This window comes from Panthera uncia, chromosome A2 (genome assembly GCF_023721935.1).
Source record: "Panthera uncia isolate 11264 chromosome A2, Puncia_PCG_1.0, whole genome shotgun sequence".
Lineage (NCBI taxonomy): Eukaryota > Metazoa > Chordata > Mammalia > Carnivora > Felidae > Panthera > Panthera uncia.
Window position 1 is genome coordinate 158,240,170 of NC_064816.1, and position 24,115 is coordinate 158,264,284.

The 24,115-nt window shown below is 47.5% G+C and overlaps 1 protein-coding gene across 3 annotated transcripts in view; it reads right to left on the reverse strand.

The window, feature by feature from the left end:
- Positions 1 to 24,115, reverse strand: part of XRCC2 (X-ray repair cross complementing 2) — a 152,209-nt gene that overhangs the window by 52,437 nt on the left and 75,657 nt on the right. Inside the window, exon 3 of one of the 3 annotated variants that reach the window (XR_007460316.1) lies at positions 1,888 to 2,077. The gene's annotated coding sequence lies outside the window, so the exon portion shown is untranslated. Of the gene's footprint in view, positions 1 to 942; positions 2,078 to 24,115 lie in introns of those variants that run through there. The other 2 variants (XR_007460317.1, XR_007460315.1) reach the window with 2 other exon arrangements.

Genomic DNA, 24,115 nt, shown 5'->3' on the forward strand with positions numbered 1-24,115 from the left:
GAGCCACCCAGGCGCCCCTGTAGTATTATTTTTTAATTTTTATTTTAAGTAGGCCCCACGCCCCATGTGGGGCTTGAACTCATGATCCTGAGATCAAGAGCCTCGTGGCCTACCGATCGAGCCAGCCAGGCACCCCAAAGGTATATTCTTTTTTATTTTTATTTTTAAAGTGTATTTATTTATTATGAGAGAGAAACAGAGAGAAGAGAGAGCGGGGGAGGGGCAGAGAGATGGAGAGAGAGAATGTCCCAAGCAGGCTCTGCACTGTCAGCCAGGAACCCGATGCCGGGCTCAGCGCGGAGCTTGAACTCACAAACCGCAAGATCGTGACGTGAGCCGAAATCAAGAGTCTGACGCTCAACCCACTGAGCCACCCGGGTGCCCCTCGTATATCACTCTTCTACATCTGTTTATTTCATGGGCACACAAGAGCTAAGGGAAGTGCTTATCATGAGCTGGGGGGATTTGCATTAAGCTCACTGAATTCTTACAGTGACTCTCTGAGCTCCATGCTGTCCCATTTTGCCGACACAGAAACTGAGGTGCAGTTTCCTCGTTCGAGATCGGACAGCTGCGGAGTGAGACAGAAGTGGAGCGGCGGTCCCTGACCGCTCCGTGGTGCCGCCCCTTGTGAGCAGTGATGTCGCAAAAGAAGAGAAACAGACAGAAACCAGCAGCGAGGGGAATGCAGAGCGAGGCACTGAGCTGCTATGTCTCCAGAACCTTCAAACTAAAACAGCTGGTGTTTGCGAAGTCGCAGGGAAATAAGCGCGTGTTTGTGCTGCTGGTGTTTTGCAGCCTTTCTGAAGAGAAAGGGGAGTGTCAGGTGCCCCCCAATGTGCATGTCTTTTGATTCAAAAGGGCTGTTTGTAAGAAATTATCCTGGAGAAATAAATAGGAATGTATACAAAGAGGGGCGCCTGGGTGGCTCAGTTGGTCATGCGGCCAACTCTTGGTTCTGGCTCAGGTAATGCGTGGGGTTCTGTGTGGAGCCTCCTTAGGGCTCTTTCTGCCCCTCCCGCACTTTCTCTCTCTCTCTCTCTCTCTCTCTCTCTCTCTCTCTCTCTCTCTCAAAATAATAAATAAACTTAAAAAAAAATGTATACAAAGGTCTACTGACAAAGATATTCCAAGCGGTTATGGTGGAGTCACTGTGACGTAGAAAAGTTAGACAAAAATACTAATTTTCAACCCTGGGAGATGGATTAAATGGGGCAGGACACCAAGCAACCAATAGAAAAATGTGCAGAAGGATTTTTAATACGTGGCAATCTATAGATAATGTGAGTGAAAAACAAAACAAAACAACCCTAGGTTTCAATATAAGAATAAACCACTATTTTCTCCTTTTCTCCTTTACAAACAAATGCTTATAGACGCGGTGAGAAGTGAGAGTAAAAATACACCCCACGTTGTAAATAACGATTATCTCGTAAGTAATGGCAATTCTCATTCTCTTCGTGGTGTCTATTGTATTTACACTTCTTTCTAAGTTGAACACATAAAAATCTAATCATAGAATGAAGTAATAGGCAAATAAAAGCTATTTTTAATTAAAAATGGGAAGGCAGGAGTAAGCAGAAAATTCCAACATGAAGAACCCACTGGGACTGCCCCATCCCCTGTGATTCCTTGTTGTCAGTGTCCACAGGGGTCTCTGGAAAATGAGGGTTACAGTTTCGTGTCACCATTAAAACAAAAATCCCATCAGAACACAGTAATTTCCTTGTAAAGGAGAGAGGTGCTGGTGAGGGAATCACAAGTAGAATCAGTTTTTCATTTTCCTTAAATGTGTCCTTGAGGGTTTCGTACCCGAGTATGAAATCCCTCGAGGGTGTGTCTAGTTTCTGTCTCAGCCAACATTTCTAAAGGGGTTGAGACACCTACCTGGAAGTTAACGTCCCTGTCGCCCCTCGGACAGCCCCCTTCAATGGCACCGAGGGTCTCCAGGCAAAGTGCACCTTGTAATGCGACGTGTCTTCCTTTATCCGATGTCCTCTATCCGATGTCCTCTATCCGATGTCCTTTGTGTGGAGGGTCCACACAAAGGCTGGGCTCCTCTCCGGCGCTCCACACCCTGGAGTGGGAGAAACGGTAAGTCAGAACTCTCCTCCTTGCCTAGGCATCCTCCTCTTTCCTCCCTGGGGCATTAACATTTGAGAGAGAGAGAGAGAGAAGGAGGCTGTTTTAAACCCAAATGTGGTAATTGAATGGCATTCTTCAAACGGACCTGATCTTTTTCAAGTCTCAGGACTATCTCAAGTCACAATACTATCTGAATAGCCTAGAGGAGGAGAGTCCAGTCCACAGGGTATACAGTCTTCTTGGCAGATGATGTGAATGGTTCTCTTGTCTGGAGTCGCATGAGCAGAAAGGGACTTGGGGTTTGGGTTTCCCCATGGCTCCCCCAACCATCTGGTGCGGTCTCGCTTCCCTTGCTTATTCCCCCGTTTCCACCGCGGGTATCATCATCCGCACAGCCCCACAGACTAAAAACCTGGCCTCACTCCTCAACGACGCCAGCCTCCACCCCAGCGACCCAGCCTGACGATTCTACTTCCAGTGTCCTTGGACACCTCACCTCTGACATCGCCCTGGTTCAGGCTTGCTTTCTGTGTCTTATCCACCCATAAAATACACATTTAAAGGCCAACTTAGAAAACAAAGAAACTGCTTCTAGTTCATCTTTGGTACGAGAGGGGGTCTGTCCTTCGAGTAGTGTGCGGGCAGAAGAGACTTCCTCTGATTACAAAGTAGCAGGGAGGGAGGGCAGTCTTGCAAGCAGATGGGTAACTGGGGATCAAGTAATCACTGGCGGACGGCAGTAAGAGATAAAGCAAAGCCTGACCGCATCATTCAAAACGGACCAAACCGACGTGCTGTGTAACCCACAGGTATTTGTCTCACTATGGCCGGGCACCGCGCTAGGGTGTGTGATTAGCAAACAGAACCGCGAGACAAGAACAAGCCTGGCCAGCGTGAAGGCAGGTGTGGAAGAAGGTGGATGGCCGGCAGAGCTCAAGGCGGCAGGAGAGCGGAGCTGCTAAGGTGGCAGAGAAAACCCAAGGAACCAGCCTGGAACCACAAGACCCGACTGGACCGTGAGGTTGAAGCGCAGAGATACAAGCAAGCTCGGGGGGCAGGATGCGGGAGAAGAAGGGCATCAAGACGGACCTCCGGTCCCTGCAAAGGCAGCCTTGTCTTCGCTGTGCTCTCAGCCTGGAATGCGCCTCCCCCTGAATTAGGCATGCATGCCATGTCCCCCATGAAGTCCTCTGTGACCACTCAGCTCAGTCACTCTATCCCCTACCCTGCTGGGTTTCTCTGACAGGCACTTATCACTCACTCCCAGTTATCGTCTCACTTCTTCGTTAGATTATTCTCTGTGTCTCCCAACGAGGATGTAAGTTCATCTTGGGCAGCAGAGTCTGGGACTGGCTGGTGCACAATAGGTGCTTAATAAATAGTACCGAGACTGAAGGAGCCCACACCTGTGTCTACCCCTCAGACTCTCCTTGCGTTACCAAGGGCATGGCTGCTTATGAAGTAGGAAACTTGTGAATGATCGACACCTAATTCATCCCATCTATGTATTGATATCTAATATATTAACACTGACATGTTAATCTCAAGTCTTTCCACCACCTACTGGTCAGACGTGTATCTCTCCCTTTTCCCCAACAAATCCTCCTAAGCAGCCCCCTTCATCATCTCCTTCTCTCTTTTCCCTTCCATTCAAATCTGGCCGTGGTTCAGATTCCAGTCCCAATTTCCCTTGAAATCTTCCCGAATACTCAGACCACAAGGATTTCTCCTTCTCCTTTCTTTGACCTGCGAAACGTACCGTGTGTTTCAAACTATATATATTCTCCTATTCAATGTTGTGTGTTCTCTACCCTCTTCCCCCACAATGCCTAGCCCTGTGCGCCATCTATCATCTCTCTCATTCTCTACCTCGTGTACTCTGGGGCACCCAGAAAGCGGATAGGGAGCAGTGACAGAGACAGACACCGGGGGACCACCTGGAAAGGGTGGCTGGGGGAGGCCTTCATGAAGAGATGACATTTAAGCCAAGACCTAGAGTGTGAGGAGGGTCCCTGGTGTGAAGAGCTGGGTTGGCCAGGGTGGGAGTGGAGGCAGGGAAGTGTTCATGTAGAGGAAGTGGTATATTTGAAGGAAAAGAGTCAGCCTTTGGGGGGAATGAAACAAGAAGGGTAAGTGGCGGTCAGATCACACGAGGCTTTGAGAAAACTAGAGGAGCTTGGACTTTGCTTGAAAGGTAGTGGAACACAGTGAATACGCGGGGAGGAATAAAACGGAAATCGTTCCTTATTCCCACTGAGCTTACATTCTAGGATCCTCCAAGAATCTTCCAAGTTACAAAGGATCATACTTGGAGCTTTGAGGCTGAGCTCCTGCAGGAATATGGGTATGTTCTTGGGAGTGTGAAAAAGCTCCATGAGAATTGTATAATTTTTTATTTTTGTTTGGAAAAACAATACATTTTCTTTTTCCTCCTTCCTTCTTTCCATCTTTCCTTCTTTCCTTCCTTCCTTCCTTCCTTCCTTCCTTCCTTCCTTTCTTTCCATCTTTCCTCCCTTCCTCCCTTCCTCCCTTCCTCTCTTTCTTTCTTTCAGCATGGAGCCTGATGTGGGACTCAAACTCGCGAACTGTGAGATCATCACCCGAGCCAAAATCAAGAGTCAGCTGCTTATCTGACTGAACCACCCAGGCGCTCCGCCTCTGACATTTTCTAAGTCATCAGATGATCACTTTAAAACTGAGTGTCGAATTATTTCAGTGAGGAAAAGTGCAATGGACTTTGGCAGATAAGTTGCTCTGTCATACAAGCTGAACTGGTGGCACCATCTACCCAAACCCTTCGTGATTCAGTGGAGTTCTCACATGAGCTTCTCAGGAACAAGTTCTTTTGTTTTAGCTTGGAACATTTCTACTGCTATGTCTTCAAATTCACTTGTTCTTGGAGAATAGGGAAGATGGCGGCGTAGGAGGACGCTGGGCTCACCGCGCGTCCTGCCGATCACTTAGATTCCACCTACACCTGCCTAAAGAACCCAGAAAACCGCCAGAGGATTAGCAGAAAGGAGTCTCCGGAGCCAAGCGCAGACGAGAGGCCCACGGAAGAGGGTAGGAAGGGCGGCGAGGCGGTGCGCGCTCCACGGACCGGCGGGAGGGAGCCGGGGCGGAGGGGCGGCTCGCCGGCCAAGCAGAGCCCCCGAGTCTGGCTGGCAAAAGCGGAGGGGCCGGACAGACTGTGTTCCGACAGCAAGCGCGACTTAGCGTCTGGGAGGTCAGAAGTTAACAGCTCTGCGCGGAAAGCGGGAAGGCTGGAGGACAAAGGGAGGGAGAGCTGCTGAGCCCCCGGACGGCAGAGCTCAGCTTGGCGGGGAACAAAGGCGCCAGCGCCATCTCCCCCGCCCATCCCCCAGCCAAAATCCCAAAGGGAACCGGTTCCTGCCGGGGAACTTGCTCGCTCCGCGCAAACACCCAACTCTGTGCTTCTGCGGAGCCAAACCTCCGGCAGCGGATCTGACTCCCTCCCGCTGCCACAGGGCCCCTCCTGGAGTGGATCACCTAAGGAGAAGCGAGCTAAGCCTGCCCCTCCACCCCCCGTGCACCCTGCCTACCCACCCCAGCTAATACGCCAGATCCCAGCACCACAAGCCTGGCAGTGTGCAAGCAGCCCAGACGGGCCACGCCACCCCACAGTGAATCCCGCCCCTAGGAGAGGGGAAGAGAAGGCACACACCAGTCTGACTGTGGCCCCAGCGGTGGGCTGGGGGCAGACGTCAGGTCGGACTGCGGCCCCGCCCACCAACTCCAGTTATACACCACAGCACGGGGGAAATGCCCTGCGGGTCCTCACCACTCCAGGGACTCTCCAAAATGACCAAATGGAAGAATTCCCCTCAGAAGAAGCTCCAGGAAATAACAACTAATCAGCTAATGAACTGATCAGCTAATGAACTGAGCAGCAATTTGATCAGCTAATGAACTGATCAAAAAGGATTTAAATAATATAACAGAAAGTGAATTTAGAATAATGGTCATAAAATTAATCGCTGGGCTTGAAAACAGTATAGAGGACAGCAGAGAATCTCTGGCCACAGAGATCAGGGGACTAAGGAACAGTCAGGAGGAGCTGAAAAACGCTTTAAACGAAATGCAAAACAAAATGGAAACGACGACGGCTCGGATTGAAGAGGCAGAGGAGAGAATAGGTGAACTAGAAGATAAAGTTATGGAAAAAGAGGAAGCTGAGAAAAAGAGAGATAAAAAAATCCAGGAGTATGAGGGGAAAATTAGAGAACTAAGTGATACACTAAAAAGAAATAATATACGCATAATTGGTATCCCAGAGGAGGAAGAGAGAGGGAAAGGTGCTGAAGGGGTACTTGAAGAAATGAGAACTTCCCTGAACTGGGGAAGGAAAAAGGCATTGAAATCCAAGAGGCACAGAGAACTCCCTTCAGACGTAACTTGAATCGATCTTCTGCACGACATATCATAGTGAAACTGGCAAAATACAAGGATAAAGAGAAAATTCTGAAAGCTGCAAGGGGTAAACGTGCCCTAACATATAAAGGGAGACCTATAAGACTCGTGACTGATCTCTCTTTTGAAACTTGGCAGGCCAGAAGGATTGGCACGAGATCTTTAATGTGCTGAACAGGAAAAATATGCAGCCGAGAATCCTTTATCCAGCAAGTCTGTCATTTAGAATAGAAGGAGAGATAAAGGTCTTCCCAAACAAACAAAAACTGAAGGAATTTGTCACCACTAAACCAGCCCTACAAGAGATCCTAAGGGGGATCCTGTGAGACAAAGTACCAGAGACATCACTACAAGCATAAATCATACAGACATCACAATGACTCTAAACCCGTATCTTTCTATAATAACACTGAATGTAAATGGATTAAATGCGCCAACCAAAAGACATAGGGTATCAGAACGGGTAAAAAAACAAGACCCATCTATTTGCTGTCTACAAGAGACTCATTTTAGATCTGAGGACACCTTTAGATTGAGAGTAAGGGGATGGAGAACTATTTATCATGCTACTGGAAGCCAAAAGAAAGCTGGAGTAGCCATACTTATATCAGACAAACTAGACTTTAAATTAAAGGCTGTAACAAGAGATGAAGAAGGGCATTATATAATAATTACAGGGTCTATCCATCAGGAAGAGCTAACTATTATAAATGTCTATGCGCCGAATACCCGAGCCCCCAGATATATAAAACAATTACTCATAAACATAAGCAACCTTATTGATAAGAATGTGGTCATTGCAGGGGACTTTAACACCCCACTTACAGAAATGGATAGATCATCTAGACACACAGTCAATAAAGAAACAAGGGCCCTGAATGACACATTGGATCAGATGGACTTGACAGATATATTTAGAACTCTGCATCCCAAAGCAACAGAATATACTTTCTTCTCGAGTGCACATGGAACATTCTCCAAGATAGATCACATACTGGGTCACAAAACAGCCCTTCATAAGTATACAAGAATTTTATATATTTTTTTATTTTTTATAATTTATAATTATATATGTATTTATACAAATACAAGAATTTATAATTGAAATTATACCATGCATACTTTCAGACCACAATGCTATGAAGCTTGAAATCAAGCACAGGAAAAAGTCTGGAAAACCTCCAAACGCATGGAGGTTAAAGAACACCCTACTAAAGAATGAGTGGGTCAACCAGACAATTAGAGAAGAAATTAAAAAATATATGGAAACAAACGAAAATGAAAATACAACAATCCAAATGCTTTGGGATGCAGCGAAGGCAGTCCTGAGAGGAAAATACATCGCAATCCAGGCCTATCTCAAGAAACAAGAAAAATCCCAAATACAAAATCTAACAGCACACCTAAAGGAAATAGAAGCAGAACAGCAAAGGCAGCCTAAACCCAGCAGAAGAAGAGAAATAATAAAGATCAGAGCAGAAATAAACAATATAGAATCTAAAAAAACTGTAGAGAAGATCAACGAAACCAAGAGTTGGTTTTTTGAAAAAATTAACAAAATTGACAAACCTCTAGCCAGGCTTCTCAAAAAGAAAAGGGAGATGACCCAAATAGATAAAATCATGAATGAAAATGGAATGATTACAACCAATTCCTCAGAGATACAAACAATTATCAGGGAATACTATGAAAAATTGTATGCCAACAAATTGGACAACCTGGAAGAAATGGACAAATTCCTAAACACCCACACTCTTCCAAAACTCAATCAGGAGGAAATAGAAAGCTTGAACAGACCCATAACCAGCGAAGAAATTGAATCGGTTATCAAAAATCTCCCAACAAATAAGAGTCCAGGACCAGATGGCTTCCCAGGGGAGTTCTACCAGATGTTTAAAGCAGAGATAATACCTATCCTTCTCAAGCTATTCCAAGAAATAGAAAGGGAAGGAAAACTTCCAGACTCATTCTATGAAGCCATTATTACTTTGATTCCTAAACCAGACAGAGACCCAGTAAAAAAAGAGAACTACAGGCCAATATCCCTGATGAATATGGATGCAAAAATTCTCAATAAGATACTAGCAAATCGAATTCAACAGCATATAAAAAGAATTATTCACCATGATCAAGTGGGATTCATTCCTGGGATGCAGGGCTGGTTCAACATTCGCAAATCAATCAACGTGATACATCACATTAATAAAAGAAAAGATAAGAACCATATGATCCTGTCAATCGATGCAGAAAAGGCCTTTGACAAAATCCAGCACCCTTTCTTAATAAAAACCCTCGAGAAAGTTGGGATAGAAGGAACATACTTAAACATCATAAAAGCCATTTATGAAAAGCCCACAGCTAACATCATCCTCAATGGGGAAAAACTGAGAGCTTTTTCCCTGAGATCAGGAACACGACAGGGATGCCCACTCTCACCGCTGTTGTTTAACATAGTGTTGGAAGTTCTAGCATCAGCAATCAGACAACAAAAGGAAATCAAAGGCATCAAAATTGGCAAAGATGAAGTCAAGCTTTCGCTTTTTGCAGATGACATGATATTATACATGGAAAATCCGATAGACTCCACCAAACGTCTGCTAGAACTGATACATGAATTCAGCAAAGTTGCAGGATACAAAATCAATGTACAGAAATCAGTTGCATTCTTATACACTAACAATGAAGCAACAGAAAGACAAATAAAGAAACTGATCCCATTCACAATTGCACCAAGAAGCATAAAATACCTAGGAATAAATCTAACCAAAGATGTAAAAGATCTGTATGCTGAAAACTATAGAAAGCTTATGAAGGTAATTGAAGAAGATATAAAGAAATGGAAAGACATTCCCTGCTCATGGATTGGAAGAATAAATATTGTCAAAATGTCAATACTACCCAAAGCTATCTACACATTCAATGCAATCCCAATCAAAATTGCACCAGCATTTTTCTCGAAACTAGAACAAGCAATTCTAAAATTCATATGGAACCACAAAAGGCCCCGAATAGCCAAAGTAATTTTGAAGAAGAAGACCAAAGCAGGAGGCATCACAATCCCAGACTTTAGCCTCTACTACAAAGCTGTAATCATCAAGACAGCATGGTATTGGCACAAAAACAGACACATAGACCAATGGAATAGAATAGAAACCCCAGAACTAGACCCACAAACGTATGGCCAACTCATCTTTGACAAAGCAGGGAAGAACATCCAATGGAAAAAAGACAGTCTCTTTAACAAATGGTGCTGGGAGAACTGGACAGCAACATGCAGAAGGTTGAAAGTAGACCACTTTCTCACACCATTCACAAAAATAAACTCAAAATGGATAAAGGACCTGAATGTGAGACAGGAAACCATCAAAACCCTAGAGAAGAAAGCAGGAAAAGACCTCTCTGACCTCAGCCGTAGCAATCTCTTACTCGACACATCCCCAAAGGCAAGGGAATTAAAGGCAAAGATGAATTACTGGGACCTTATGAAGATAAAAAGCTTCTGCACAGCAAAGGAAACAACCAACAAAACTAAAAGGCAACCAACGGAATGGGAAAAGATATTTGCAAATGACATATCGGACAAAGGGCTAGTATCCAAAATCTATAAAGAGCTCACCAAACTCCACACCCGAAAAACAAACAACCCAGTGAAGAAATGGGCAGAAAACATGAATAGACACTTCTCTAAAGAAGACCTCCAGATGGCCAACAGGCACATGAAAAGATGCTCAACGTCGCTCCTCATCAGGGAAATACAAATCAAAACCACGCTCAGATATCACCTCACGCCAGTCAGAGTGGCCAAAATGAACAAATCAGGAGACTATAGATGCTGGCGAGGATGTGGAGAAATGGGGACCCTCTTGCACTGTTGGCGGGAATGCAAACTGGTGCAGCTGCTCTGGAAAGCAGTGTGGAGGTTCCTCAGAAAATTAAAAATAGACCTACCCTATGACCCAGCAATAGCACTGCTAGGAATTTACCCAAGGGATACAGGAGTACTGATGCATAGGGGCACTTGTACCCCAATGTTTATAGCAGCACTCTCAACAATAGCCAAATTATGGAAAGAGCCTAAATGTCCATCAACTGATGAATGGATAAAGAAATTGTGGTTTATATACACAATGGAGTACTACATGGCAATGAGAAAGAACGAAATATGGCCCTTTGTAGCAACGTGGATAGAACTGGAGAGTGTTATGCTAAGTGAAATCAGTCATACAGAGAAGGACAGATTCCATATGTTTTCACTCTTATGTGGATCCTGAGAAACTTAACAGAAACCCATGGAGGAGGGGAAGGAAAAAAAAAAAAGAGGTTAGAGTGGGAGAGAGCCAAAGCATAAGAGACTCTTAAAAACTGAGAACAAACTGAGGGTTGATGGGGGGTGGGAGGGAGGGGAGGGTGGGTGAGGGGTATTGAGGAGGGCACCTTTTGGGATGAGCACTGGGTGTTGTATGGAAACCAATTTGACAATAAATTTCATATATTGAGAAAAAAAAGAAAAAAAATAAATAAAATCAACAGCTTTAGGGGCGGAAAAAAAAAACAACTGAGTGTCGTTACACAACATTCGGGCATACGTGTCATGCTATCAAATATCTTCTAGTTGCCCTTCTCCCTCCCTAGCACCCAGCGTGTGCTCCTTGCCCTGGAGACCTTGACCTGCATGGACTGTATCAAGAGGCTCCCTTGTCTCTTGAGTGTCTGGTCTGGTTCGGCCAATGGGGAGCCCTGGCAGAAGAGGAAGAGGACAGGGGCCGGGTTACCTCTCTCCCCTCAAGCTTGTTACCTCTCTCCCCGCAAGCTCTCTCCCCTCAAGCTTGTCCCTGGCCATCTGTGCCCGGAGACCAAAGGCCACATCTCCTCTCAAGGCGACTTCTCTACTTGACTCCCTCCTTCTGTCCTGGTCACTGTCCCCGTCCCCGGATTGAAATCCCTGCCCCTGCTTCTCTTGACCCCAGGCAGCTCCTCCGTCACTCTACCCACCACCCCCCAGGTCCCCAGGCGCCCTGCCCACACCTTTAAATAGCCTCCTTGTAATAAATCCTCCTCAGATTACCCAGGTTGAGTGCGCACTCTACCTCCTACGGAGATCCTGACTATCAAGGCACAGAGGGGACTTGGACGTTTCCAGGCTAATTCAAAGAGAGAGGTGTACTGAACCTAGGAATGACTCATTCACAGTATGTGAAGGCTAACGTCAAGGGACCCTGTGCCTCACCCTGTTCAAATAAAGACACTGAGCAGTTCGACCAGAGCAGCAGTGGGAGAACGACTCACAGCAGCGGCCAGGACGTGCCAGGCAGCGGCGATCTGTACCGTATTCTCGTGTGAAGAGTGATTTTGTTTCAGCAAAACAACATCAGCTATGACACTCAATTAAAGCTGTTCGTCTGACTTACATGCTTTGTGATTGTGTTTGTGAGTTATTCGCAATTTTCGTGTAGCATAAGATTTACGATCATCAGAGTTTGTGTTCATGTTTGGCATTTTTAAGTAATACTAGGATGAAATGATGCGCTTCCATTGGTGATTTGTGAGACTCGCAAAAGGCCAGTCTGGGCCTCCATTTCATCCACCGCAGAAATGCATCTGGGGTACAAGCAGCTCAATCTCCATTCGCCAAAAGGGTCTGACATCAAAGTGAAATTAAAAATTGTTCATCGCTCCTCCCAGTTTTACACTCTACGCGGACACTTGTGAAAAGTCCAAGCCCTTTTCTGTGTAAGCTTTTCATCCCCTCGCTCCATCCGTGCTCCCCTTCAGGGCTCAGCACAAACACACTCCGCCATGAAGTCCGTCCCAGTGTCCCTTCCTGACCAAAGGTGGACTCTCCCTTTGAACCTCCCAAGCGCGTCACATCCTGCTGTGTATTCTCGTGGGCGTACGTCTTCCTCTTGTTAGCTTTTGCTTTTTTTTTTTTAATGTTTATTTATTTTTGAGACAGAGAGAGACAGAGCATGAATGGGGGAAGGTCAGAGAGAGAGGGAGACACAGAATCTGAAACAGGCTCCAGGCTCTGAGCTGTCAGCACAGAGCCCGACATGGGGCTCGAACCCACGGACCGTGAGATCATGACCTGAGCCCAAGTCGGACGCTCAACGGACCAAGCCACCCAGGCGCCCCTAGCTTTTGGTTTTTGAAAGCAGGATCTGTATTCCATTCTTTTGTATTCTCCTTAGCCTTTCCCAAGGTGTCTTAACGTGTTATAGATGTTTAATAAATATCTAGTGAATGAATCCATGAAAGATACGAGAGTGTATGAGTTCTACCCATGTTGTATGATACATACATATATACACAGTAACACTGGAAAATAGAAAAGTTCTGTTTAATTGTATGAAAACACACTTGCCTGGTGTTCTGAGTACTTGTTCCCTCTGCATCCGGGGCACAGTCCGGGCAGCCCTCCAGCAGCTTCATCAAACACTGTCTCATAATCTGCAACCTTAAGCTTCTCCTGTGCCAAGGCTTCTGGCTTGAGATACCCTCCATTTGTATAACCCAGCATCCCCTGGGCCCCTGCGCCTTCTAGACTTCTTCTCCTAATGGGTTCTGGCGTAATCAGCCTCTCTTTACTGAGTGTCAGTTGTCAGAGTGGCTCTGTCCTCGTGATCTTGGGGGAAGAGGGATGCAAAGAGTTCAAGTGCAGCCTGTGCCCTTCAGGACTTTGGATGATTGAGGGGAAAATGAAGTGTATCCATGCTAAGTCAAAGTGAAAACACAAGTTAGCTCACCGGCGCCTAGAACGCCTGAGAAAACATTTAAAAAGTGTGCCCACATACGACCACGTGACCAGAGTTTGCAGCCTTGCATTGCAGACTTGAAATCTGCTAATTAGCTTCACTGTGGTGACAGTTTCACAAGGTGCACATGAAATTGTCACGTTGTGCATCTTAAATCTATACAATTTTTCGTTGTCAATTATACACCAGGAAAGCGGGGGAAGTGTACCCATAAGCATAACTGGATATTCTATCAAGAAAACTGTGTAAAACTCAAAACTTCAAGGCAATACATAGGGAGCCATTGATTACTCATTTAACAAAAGATTTTTTTTTTTTTTAACCCAGCTTCCTGAGTATATTGGAACTGTCACAGATTTTTTTTTTTTTTTTTTTAAAGCTGGAGGGACCCTGAAGGTTATCTACTTTCACACTTGCATTTTGCAAATGAAGAAATTAGGAACCATCTGGTTTTTTGTTTTTGTTTTTTTTTTCACTCTTATTCCAGGACCCCTGAGCCCTGTGAAAGAAAAATCACACAGCAGGGTGGGTGAGTGTCATTGCCAAGTGGAGGGCCCGACTTCAGTTCCTTAGCACTACTGGATGGTTTAGCAACCTTTTAATTTTCCTTTACTCACCGCCTACCTTGTTGCCCTTCAAATGCTACCCAAATCCTTCTCGTGTTTCTTTCCTTTTCCACCCCTTTCCGACTCACTCAAAACAGATGATCTTGTCTTCATTCAACAAATATTTAGGAAGTACCTACTATGTCCCAGATTCAGTTCCAGATGCTGTGGTTACAGTAGTGCGTTAGGCTAAGGTTTCTGATCTTAACGAAGCTTCTATTCTTGTTGGATGCTCTTGCCAGACAACAAACAGGCAAACAGACACACATTGAAAAAACTGACAGTGAAAAGTAATCAAGGAGAGTGATGGGCGGCTATTTTACATCGGGTGGTCTTAGAAGGCGTCTGGGAGAAGGTAACGTTTAATCTCAGCTCTGAATGCACAAAAGGTCCACTTCTTCACAGTTCAAGGGGAGGGCATTCTAGGCGGAGGGATGAGGGGGAAGTAGCAAGAATTAGGTCTGGAAAAGTAGGCAGGGGCTAGGTCATGTTGTTTTGTAACCCATGGTATGGAGTCTAGGTTTTATTCCAAGTGGGACTGGGAGAAGCCCCTAGAATTTTTTTACAGATAGATTTTATTTACCTATTTATATTTTAAAATTTATTTTGAGAGAGAGAGAGAGAGAGGCAAAGAGAGAGAACCCCAAGCAGGCTCTGTGCAGTCAGCACAGAGCCCATGCGGGGCTCAAACCCACAAACTGACATCATGACCTGAGCCTAAATCAAGAGTTGGACGCTCAACCGACTGAGCCACTCAGGTGCCCTTGATTCATACTTCAAAAGGTAAGGTACTGCCATGTAGCCAGTGGGTTGCAGAAAGGACAGAGAGAAAGCACAGAGGAGTTAGGATGCTGCTGTAATAGTCCAGGCAAGAGATGGGGGCTTGGCCCAGGGACATGTCAGAAGAGATGGAGAAGAGATCCATTAGGAATACATCCTCAAGTTGCACGGATAGGATATGTGGATGGACTGAATGTGGGAGAGACAGGAAGTGAGGGGTCATGGACAACTAGGGGAAGACTGGTTGTGAGGGAGCAGGAAATCGGGAATTCTGCCTTGGCTGTACCATGCTTGAACTATTCACTAGACATCCAGCCGCTAGATGTGTGAGTCTGGAGTAAGGGGGACAGTCAAGGCTTGAGCTGGATCTGATGGTCATGCACATCTGGGTTGCTTTAGTGCCGTGGCAATCCCACAGGAAGTGATCGCAGGGCAGAGGGAAACATCCGAGGGGGAGTCGACCTTGGCTGGGTGCAGGGGTGGCTCATCCAGCAGGAGGAAAGAACCAGCTTTGGAAGTGCTGGGCGTTTTGAAGGAGCAGAGAGAAGTGGTTGGGAGAGATGGTGGGGAGCATGGAGGTCCGGCCTCTCTTCACAGAGGAGCCCGAGAGAGTGGGGTGTTGCTGCTCGGCGGTCCTCCCACAATCGACTCATGCGCATTAATTCTCCCGACTTCATCTCGGATGGAGAGCTGTCCCTTTCTCTTCCCAAGGCGAATTCCTAGACCTTCACTCACAGCTGCATCTCCACAACCTCCCGGGTGCCCTGCTCCATTATTCCTCATATCTCTTAGATCTTTACCCCACCTTCCCAGAAGCCTAGAAACATGCTCTAGCCCCTCCCCCCCCCCCATCTTCTCCCTCTGGCCTTCTAGCTCCATCTCTCTTTTCTCTTCATATCCAGATGCTGGGAAGAGGATCTTTCCTTTGTTTTCTCTGGTTTCACCTTCCATTGCCTACTTAACTCACTGAAAGTCGGTTTTACTCCCCAAAATGCACTATGACTGCTTGTTAAGGGTGCCGATGGCTTGTAGCTGCCCAACGCGATACTTCTTTTCAGTCCTTATCAGGCATGTTCTATCTGCATCGCTTATGTGTTGGTCACTCCCTGACCCTGAACCCCCTCCTTCCTTGAATTCTTCAGCGTCACATTCTGGTCTTTGAGCCAAGCCTTTCTGCCTTCTTCCTTGAATCCCCCACCGAGCGGTGGTGTGTGACCCGAGTTTGTCTCCTGTGTCCTCCTGTCACTACACATTCTCCCTGGTTGACTGACTCCATATTGAGGATTTTGATTATTATCTGTGTACCAGTGGTTCCTAAATTCCCCTCTGCCTCAGGCCCTTCTTCCCAACTGCCAGTTAGACCTTCACAGATGGGCATCCCGTAGGCACCTCAAACTCAACCTTGGTAAGTCACAAACAGAGCTCAGCTCTCAACGTTGTTTTTCCTTCTGTTTTTTTCTCAGAGAATGGCATCACCATTTGTCTTTCTGGCTGAGTCTGAAACCTGACATTTGTCATACGATCCCCCTCCCCACTGCCTTCCCAACCAGGCTCCCAGTTCGGTTATTTGTACAGTTTTTGGTCTGTTCCCTTCTCTCCAGCCCCACAGGCACAGCCTTCATTCAGGCCATTGTCATTTTTTTTACTTAGGCCACTGCCACAACTTCCCACTTTAGGACTTGGTGACTATCTCAAGTGCATCACCAATACCTACCAGCTGGACACTTTTCTACAAACACATAGCTGATGACTCCCTCCTCAGCTTGAAATCCTATGATGAAAACCCCCCCCCAAACCTTTGATGGACTTTGTTTCAAAAAGGTGGGGTGCACTCACACTGAAATCTCCCCTTCTTGCTTCAATACATAGAAATGATGGAAAAGATACAAATCATCAAGTATGTACACAGTCACTCTTGAAGAGAAGGGAATATTGTGCGACAGAAAACGACGATGACCGCTATGAAACCGAAGTGCCCACTGGCACAGGTGGTGGTGGGGGGCTGCTGCAGCCCGGAGGAACCCCTCCTATCACCAAACCCCTGAAAAACACCAACACTATGAAAGAGAAACAAGAAACAGAAGACAGTGGGCTCTGGGAAACAGAGTTAACATGGTAAAAAGAGGACTTTAGAACAAGCACATTTAATATTGTCAGTATCTGAAAGGGTGGGATCACATCCAATAAACAAAAACAGTAAGTTATTTTAAAAACTGTTATTAAAGGGGAGCCTGGGTGGCTCAGTCGGTTGAGCGTCCAACTTAGGCTCAGGTCACGATCTCATGGTTCGTGAGTTCGAGCCCCGCGTCGGGCTCCCTGCTGTCAGTGCAGAGCCCGCTTCAGATCCTCTGTCCCCCTCTCTCTGCCCCTTCCCTGCTTGCTCCCTCTCTCTGTCTCAAAAATAAACATTAATAAAAATTTAAAAATCTGTTATTAAAAAGAGAACCAATTTTTAAAAATCTCTGAAGTAAAAAAATGCAAGTTTCATATGAAAAAGTCAGTAGTCAGGCTAAATATAAGACTGTGCAGGGCTGAAGAGGGAATTCAGGTCCTAGAAGATTTTACTGAAGCATCCTCTCACACGGCAGCCTAAGAGAAGAGCATAAGGGGACTCCATTACACGGAAGTTAAGAGTCACAGAGGAAGGATACAGAAGTTCTACCGTTCCCTTGACAGGATTTCCAGGAAGGAATGGAGAGGGGGAGATTACAGACATAAGGACCAAAGAACGTCCCACCATAGGAATGTCCTACCAAAGAATGTCCACAGAATGTCCTACCGAAGCTTCCGGTCAGTCTCGAGAAGAATAAAACCAAACAAAAAACTCTAGACATGTCGTAGTTCAGATTAAAGAGAAACTCTGAAAGCCACCAAAGAAAAACAGACAGATCACCTACAAAGGAACGGGAATTGGGCTGATGGCTATCAGCCACCCTGGCCTGTGAGGAGATAATGCGATGACATCACCAAGGTGATGAAGAAATCCTCTTTGATCTCAGAAATTTATTTTCGGTCCACCTCCCATTTGACGTTAAGAGTAACATAGACATTTTGGGACTTGCCCAGCTACAACAGTTTATGACCCTACAAACTGTCCGAAAGAATGAAGGAAGGCCATCCAGGAAGAGGAGATATGGATCCCGAGAGAGGTCGGGGGCTGCAGGAAGCCAGTGTGTGCAAAGAAATCGGCGAAAGGGATTTTGTGTAATGAGCATCGCCTCTGAATTGTGCTGAGGTTTTAGAAACAGAATCTAACAAGAAGGAAAGGGGCTTAGCGAGGGAGGGTAGTCCACTCGGTGTCCAAGTTTCTAACCACTTCTCTGCAGACTCCGTTCCCCAGTGTCCCGCACGGGCCGGACACAAAAATGCTGAATGACTGCTTTGTCGCAGGAATGGGAGAAGGGATCGACGAACGGTTCCGTCCAGAATATCTGCATTTTCACAGAGCGAGGCGCAGCGCCTCCCCGAGTCCGCTGAGGCCACCCCAGCCATGAGTCGGGGTCTGGGCAGCCAGGGAGGGGTTGCTGCCTGACTGTTCTAGAGACAAGCTTGGATTGTGCTCCTTCCAAGGGCTTCTGGGAAAAACGCCTCTGCTGGCAGCTCTGCCCTTAGGCCTGAGGCCAAGAACCTCTGAACAAATACTGTGCCGCTTTGCAAGCCTAGGAGAGTTGGGCAGGCTTCCTGTCTGCAGGGCGCCCTCCGGGAGGCTCCTTCCCCTGATGCGGGATCCAGATCCCATCCAGATCCCATCCAGATCCCATCCAGAGCAGACCAGGCCTCTGTGCGGCCCTCACTTCCAGCCAAGAAAATGTAAGAAACGGGAAGCCTCCTGCAGGACCTCCTCACCTCCCGTGGTTCTGACACTCCGAGCCTGAGGCCTCGTAAAGAAATAATTACCTGGGACGTGGAAAGTCTGTCCCGAAACACCATCTATTTCGGGTGACCACAACATGAACAGTGGCTCACAGTCCTGGCTCTCGGGGTGCGGTAAGGCGGGGGCTCTTTCCCGGAAAGAGACCGTCGTGATCGTTCTGAAGAACAAAGAGAAGTCCTGAATATCTCCACCGACTTCTGAGACAGCTGCTGAGTTTCCCGGAGAGTTCCGATCCAAGGCAAGACAGATAAAAGCTGTGACCGGCTGGGTCGCTGGCAGTGTGGACGGGCCCCCGGCATCTTCCAGACAAAGACTCTGTTTTTAATCTAGTTATTGAGACCGTTGCAACTCCATCTTGAAGGTCTTTCCGATTCTAAAATGGTGTGATTCGCCGTGTTTTGGCCGCAGTCTCTCCCTGGTTTCCCATCGCCGCTCCTGTTGGTTTACTCACTTTTAAGTACACAAGTGATACCAGAACGTCCCTTCTTGTAAGAGTTCTGCACGCTCCAAGGCTACTTTCCGAGTAGCTTGAACACGTGGTACAAAAAGGCCGTGGAGTGCTCCTGAAGAAAATCGTGGGATTATTCTCCACCTCGACCACATTCTCAGTTAGTACCAGCACTTCCGCTCTTGTCCCTGCTGAGGACCTTCTTCCCGAAAGCCTCTGGTGCTGCCTCTTCCCTGCAGGTGCCCAGGCAGCGTCTATGGAGACAACAGAGGGAGCCACACCGCGTGGTCTCCCCTCATCTCTGGCCCCACGAGTTGTCCACATTTTCGTTCCCTATTCTGAGCTCAGAAGAAGCGGCTTAACTCCTCCTCCTCCTCCTCACTCTAGGACCCTTCCTGCCTTGGAGCTGTGACATGTCCCCATCCCCTGCAGGTGTCACCACCACCCCCCTCCTCTGCAGGTGCCACCCTCCTCCCCCTGCAGGAGCCACCCCTCTCTCTTCTGTAGGTACCACCCTTCACTCCCTGCTTCCTTCACCTCATCTTAGGAACCTGCCCCAGTTTCTCCCAAATCAAGTCGCCAACAACCACTTCCGGGGGCTGTGCCCTTCCGAGCGAGCGCTCTTTCCTTCTCTCTGCACCAGCCCTCCTGAAAGCGGATCTGTCTCTCTCACCTCTCACCGGGGCTTGGTTGCATTTCTGAGGCCTTGCTTGCTATTGATCAGCAGCCACCGCCGAACAACTAGCCCTGTGGGGCTCACTTCCGCTTCCGGTCTCGCCTCACTTCAGCCTTGACCGGTGAACCGCGACCCTGCATGTATCTGGAGGCCCTGGAGCCCCCCGGGCTGTTGCCGCACAGCAGATCCTTCCCCTCCCTGGTGCGTCCGGGGTTCTGGCCCCGGTCCCTTGGTCCTCATTCCCCGGGGTCTCTGCAAGCCAGGGCTGCCCCACAGCTGAGAGTTCAAAGCTGTCCACCTCCGTCTCAGATCTCCCTCCCTGGCGCCCGCCGTCCACCCGCTCACCCTTTCCGTAAACATCGGCTGCCCGGTAGACCTCCTGACCTAGAACAGCCGGACATACCCCAACGTGGTCGCAAGCCCAATCAATCGTCTTTCTTTCAACACTGGGCCTCCTCAGCTGGGTCTGGAAAGCTGTGCTGGCCTCTTGTGAGCCCTGGTCTCACTGCTGGTCCCGACCCATCTCTTGCCCCCTTTCCCACGGTTACCATTCTATTTCCTACCTGGATCACCAGGGCAGCTGCCTCATCGACCTCACTGTCTACAATTGTTAATTCCCCCAGTTCATCTTCCACCAGAGTATATATTACCACCAGAGTAATATTTTAACAGTAAAATGCCACCCCATTTCGCTTTTAAAATCCTTCCATGTCTGCACACTGATAGAGAAATTTCTAAATTTCTTTTTTATTTTTTTAAAAAATCCTTATTTATTGTTGAGAGAGAGACAGAGTGTGAGCAGGGGAGGAGCCGAGAGAGAGGGAGACACAGAATCCCAAGCAGGCTCCAGGCTCTGAGCCGTCAGCACAGAGCCCGACGCGGGGCTCGAACCCACGATCCGTGAGATCATGACCTGAGCCGAAGTCGGACGCTCAACCGACTGAGCCACCCAGGTGCCCCAAGAAATTCCTAAATTTCTTAGCTGGAATATTATTAGATCCTTCACGCAGCCCCTCTTTACTCTTTTAAGCTCGTCCCCCAACATTGTCGTCCAGCCTGCAACTGCCACCAACTGCGAATTCTTTGAAAATTGCCATGCTGCTTCTCTAGACTGGTCCCCTAATTTTCCAGGCCCAGTGTAGACTGAAAATGCAGAGCCTCTTGCTAAAACATCATTAAGGAGGTCAAGGCAGTGACAGCCCACCTTTAAACCGAGCGCAAGACCCTTGTGAGCACGGCACTCGGGGGGACGGCACAGGCCGCGTGTCCACGAAGGCACGTGGCTTCTGCCCCGTGTTTGCATTTCTTGGTAAACGGCTTGCTCGGTCTGAAATGCTCTTCCTGGCAAACTTCTGGTTTTGCTACAGACAAGCGTAGGTGGTTCTTAACAACGGAGATGGTCAGTAATCCTTTGGAAACTATACTGAACACTGTGGACCCTCATCCTTCCAAACCTACATCTACCTGGGTACAACATGGAGTCTGGGATACAATTTTAGATGCTTCACACGCTCTCCGAGGCCTCTAACCTGAACTGCACAGAAGCCCACGCACTTGAGATTAAGAATCTTATTTGGCTCAGTCGGTTGAACGTCCGACTCTTGATCTCAGCTCAGGTCATGATCTCAAAGGTCATGGGTTTGAGCCCCGCATCAGGCTCCACGCTGCAGCACTGAGACTGCTTGGGATTCTCTCTCTCCTTCTTCCTCTGCCCCTCTCCTGCTTGCATGCTCTCTCTCTCTCTCTCAAAATAAATAACCGAACTTAAAAAAAAACAACAACAAAAAACAAAACCTTATTCGAGAGTCAGTTCAAAGGTCGCCTTCTCTACTAAGACTCTCTGGCCCCTGCAGGCACTCCTTCCCTATAAGGCCTCTCCATTCCCTCTATCATAATAATCACTGTGAGTCACAAATTTATACCTATAATTTCTTGGAAGCCCACCGTATTCGAGACACATTTCAGAAGTCATTGTGACTTGGGGCGTCTGGGTGGCTCAGTCGGTTAAGCGTCCGACTTCAGCTCAGGTCGTGATCTCGCGGTTGGTGAGTTCGAGCCCCGCGTGGGGCTCTGTGCTGGCAGCTCGGAGCCTGGAGCCTGGTTCGGATTGTGTGCCTCCCTCTCTCTCTGTCCCACCCCTGCTTGTGCTCTTTCTCTCTGTGTCTCAAAAATAAATAAAACGTTGGGAAAAAAAACAACTCACTGTGAGTTGGACAGTTAGGTATTTCAGTACCACTTTCACAGATGAGGAACCTGAAAGTTCAAAGAACTTCACTACTGAGCTTCAACAAAGAGGGGGAGGGGAGGAAATGGCTTCCTGTCTGTATCCCGAGACTGGTCCTGGAGCCTCTCCTGTCACTGACCCTCTGCTTTAGTTATTTCCCTTCCCCTGTACAGGCTGGCCTAGGACGGAGTACAGATGGTGACCTGTGCTCCCGCAGTGTCTGAGCCTCGCCCCCAGCAGGCCTCGCTGTGTAAATGGTGGCCGAGAGAACGCCTGGCCCCATCCTGCGGCTTCTGTTTGCAGGTACATCCCCTGGACGCCTAGCATCCACCAATGATAACCTGGGAGAGCCGGCACATTACTCCACAAAAAGGCCACATCCCCGTCTCCGAATGGACATGGGACACCCCCCCCCCAAATATCTGTGAAACCTACAATTTTATCCTTCGGCCCCAGGCGAAAACCAGGAGTCCCTGAGTTTTCTAGCCAGCGCGGCTGGCACACGGCTTCTCCTAGGGGGCGGGGGGCCGGGGCCTAACCCCTGGTTTGGGACCCTGCTCTTCAGTAGGGGCTGCTCGGCCTCTGTCTCCATGTCTTCCAGGACACCCTTGCAGAGTCAGGAGGACCAAGCCATTGGCAGTAGAAGGTTCCATGCTTAACCCGAGGAAGCCGTGTTAGCAGTAACCAGGGCCGGACCAGCACAACCTGTGCGAGCTTCTCTCTGACTGCGAGCTGATGGGAAAAAGTAGATTGGAGGCGGGTGCATTTGAGGGACATTTTTACTATTGTTACCAATATTAAGAGATCATGCTAAGGTCTCATCTAATGTCACAAACGACACAGTAACAGTAACGAAAAGCTCGGTTTATTGGAGGATGTGTGACATTTCAGGGACCGCACACCAGGCCCTTAGCGTGCTTACTGCCGTTCTCGCGGTGCGCCCCGGAGAGATTTGGGGTGTTCTCTGTATTTATGAACGAGGAAGCCAAAGCGCTAGGCTAAGTAATCTACTCAAGGTCATGTGATATTAGCAAAGGGAACAGCCTGGATTTGAACGAGGCTTTATTTGGTTTCCATACCTGTCCTCCTCCTCACTCCAAGCTGTGGTCTGCTCAATCACCCCCACTCATGTGTGGCCTCTGGATCGCACCTCCTGCTTCGGACGTTGCCTCTTCTCCCACTTAACCCATTCGACAGCCTGCGGAAGGTGACATCTTCCTGGGATACTGCTTCACCCCGTTCCCTGCCTACTCAAAACACTCCTGGTTGCCTGTAGGAGAGGGATAATGTTCAAACTCCCTCTGACACTTGAGATTTCCTGTCAGTTATGTCCTCATTTCTACCCAGAACATCCCTTCTTCTGATCCTACCACCTGCAGACGAGGAACAGTACACTATGGGACAATAGGGAGAGGGGGCTGTAAACTTTGCAGGGACCTGCATAAAACCTGTGACCATTTTCTACCTTCATTAATATGAAATGCCAAAGGAAGCATTTTGTTTCTAGGGAGCATTTGTAAAAAAAGAGAATATCATGACAAAGGAGACAAAAATATACAATGGGGGAAACGACAGTTTCTTCAACAAATGGTACTGGGAAAACTAGACCCCTACATGCAAAAGAATGAAATCGGACCACTTTCTTACACCACACACAAAAGTCAACTCAAAATGGATTACAGACCTAACTGTGAGACCTGAAAGCATAAAACTCCTCCAAGAAAACACGGGCAGTAATCTCTTTGAGATCAGCCTTGGCCACATTCTTCTGGATATGCCTCCTAAGGCAAGGAAAACAAAAGCAAAAACAAACTATTGGGACTACACCAACATAAAAAACTTCTGCACAGCGAAGGAAACCATCAACAAAATGAAAAGACAACGTACTGAATGGGGGAAGATATCTGCAAATGATATATCTGGTAAGTTTTTTTTAATGTTTATTTATTTTTGAGAGGGAGAGACAGAGTGTGAGCAGGCGAAGGGCAGAGAGAGAGGGAGACACAGAATCCGAAGCAGGCTCCAGGCTCCGAGCTGTCAGCACAGAGCCCGACGCGGAGCTCGATCCCATGAACCGTGAGATCATGACCTGAGCTGAAGTCGGACGCTTAACCAGCTGAGCCACCCAGGCGCCCCTGGTAAGTTTTAATATCCAAAATATATAAAGAACTTTCACAACTCAACACCAAAAAACCCACAAATAATCCAATTAAAAAGTGGTCAGAGAATAGACATTGTTC